The 2,308-nt window shown below is 38.2% G+C and overlaps 1 long non-coding RNA gene across 1 annotated transcript; it reads left to right on the top strand.

The window, feature by feature from the left end:
- Positions 1-139: 139 nt before the first annotated feature.
- Positions 140-2,071, top strand: LOC118341477. The gene is made up of 4 exons (XR_004797431.1): positions 140-356; positions 1,066-1,125; positions 1,265-1,301; positions 1,955-2,071. It is a non-coding gene; the product is annotated as an uncharacterized LOC118341477 (long non-coding RNA).
- Positions 2,072-2,308: the final 237 nt, after the last annotated feature.

Genomic DNA, 2,308 nt, shown 5'->3' with positions numbered 1-2,308 from the left:
TTACAGTTCTATAACTTTTAACATCCACATTACTGTCGACCCCTGAATGCACCACACACTGTGTTTATTGTACTTTCCTCTGTGCTGCAGGAATCCAGTGGACTTTAGGACCTGCAGCAGCCTGCCTCAGGGCTGTGTGTGTGTGTGTGTTGGGCGGGGTTGGTGATGCATTGAAAAAGAACTTAGATCTTTTTCTGCCAAACTGGTTTTGTGGACTCTGGTTGTGGGAGTTGCCCTCCTCCCTCCTGCCTGAATATCTCCCCCACTCTCTCTCTGTCAGCCTCAGTGTGTCTTCACCTCCTCCTCACCCGTCTCTCTGACAGTCTCTCCCTCCTCGGCTAGAAGCAGAAGTCTCAGTAAGTAAGAACAAAAAGCTGCCATTGTTGGTGTTTTTATAGTGTGAGTGCAGGTCTGAGGTGTGTTCAGGGACCTTTAATGTAGCTTACAGTGTTTGCTGTGCTGAAACCTGACACTGGGTGAAGGTGAGGGTGTTTGCATGTTGTTCAGTTCTGCCTGCATTAGTGGAAAAGTACTAATGAGAATATCAGAGTGGGGAGTTTTGTTTTTCCAGTGAGTGGCATTCAGTGTCCTTCAGGGAGTCGGTTAATACAGCAGTGTTCAATTATTTATATATTAATGTGTAAAAATAGAATTATCATACTGTCAGACGGAAGTGGAGGAAGTATTGACATCCTGAGTTTAAATAGCAGATTAAAATACTTAATTACAAGTGAAAATGTTAATGATCGGTGTTAATTTTTCAAAATAAAAGTATTATTCCTTACAAAGTGTTTTTATTTTTTATTACTGGATCAATATTACTGATGCAGGAACAGTATTTAATGTAGCTGATGGCTGCAACAATTACTTGTATTAATTAGATTGATTGATTGATTTCTGTCTTTCTTGGTCACCTTAAAGTTAATTAATATTAAGTTATTGATTATATATTTATAAAGTGATTCATTAGGACACAACAAGACATTTGATAACATCAAAGAACGTCGACTTTCTGTTTATTTGTTATTTGGAAATTAATTTGTGTTTGTTTTCTTTCTGTTTCAGACCGACGGCAAAAATGTTTAAAGTGAATTCTTTTATCAGAGGCATCGTTAATGTCGTGAGGTGAGTTACACAAGCTACGCTAACAGTTTCCCTCTGCTTCCAGTGTTTGTGCTAAGCTAGGCTAACTGTATCTCTCCATTGAACACACACATTGATCTTCTCAGAGCTGCTTTCTAACTCTTGTTTTGTTCCTTTACAGCAACATCGACCCCGCTCAGTTTATTCCTTCAGACCCAGTAAGTACCGACAGTCCCGATGAAGAAGATCCTCCTCTTCCTCCTCTTCCTCCTCCTCTTCCTCCTCTTCTCTCTAGCCTGAATTATATAGACAATTATATTTATTATAACATCCCTCAGAAGTTATATTTGACAATATGCTCCATGTATGTTGTTAAAAAGCATTTAACATTCAGATTTTAGTCGATTATTAAATGTTAAATGTTAAATGGGCTCAGCCAGTGTAAAGTTAAGTAAGTTAAATCAACACTATTAAATTAAGTTGACTCAAACATTAAGCAATTTATATTTAAATACAGTTTTTGAGTTCACTAAACTTAATTTAGTGAGGTTGAATTACTTACCAGGTTTGGGTTTGACTCATTTTAAAGAAGTAAATTAAGTCATTTCAACATAAATGTTTAATCCTATAAGAAAACTAATTAATCCTGTAGAATCAGGTTCCATTATTTAATTAAATTCATTCAGTGAGTTATTACGTAATGAGTAAACTCCTTTAATTTGACCTTGTTACTGTGATTGAATCGACTGTCTGATTTCTCCCAGTGGAAGATTTCATAAGCAAACAAACACACTGAAGGAATCTGTGTGAGTGTGTCCTAACAGTGGCTCTTTGTGTGTGTGTGTGTGTGTGTGTGTGTGTGTGTGTGCAGCCTCCACCTCGCAGACCCCTGAACTTCGCCGAGTCTCACGAGAGCGATGAGGAGAAACAGTTTCGGAGAGTTTTCAAACAGCTGGCTGGAGACGTGAGTCCGAAACATTCACCTTTAATCCAGATTGATTAAGTTTGTGTTGGTTTAATCCCAGTACCTCAGCGGTTCCCGACGTTCTTCTTTTGTTTTTGTTGGATTCACAAATCATGTATCTTGAATTCTGGTGCAAAAAGCATGTATTTTGTACAAGTATTTTTTGGGCGTACAGTAAACACACTGTATGGTGCATTCAGGGGTTGCAGGAAACCTCAGACGTTCCAGGTTTTTTAGTTCCAAACACAATTTAAACAACTC

This window comes from Morone saxatilis, unplaced genomic scaffold (assembly GCF_004916995.1).
Source record: "Morone saxatilis isolate NCDOM2014 unplaced genomic scaffold, NCSU_SB_2.0 Contig8, whole genome shotgun sequence".
NCBI lineage: Eukaryota > Metazoa > Chordata > Actinopteri > Moronidae > Morone > Morone saxatilis.
The sequence above is the reverse complement of the archived record's forward strand: the minus strand, read 5'-3'. Positions and strand labels throughout refer to the sequence as shown.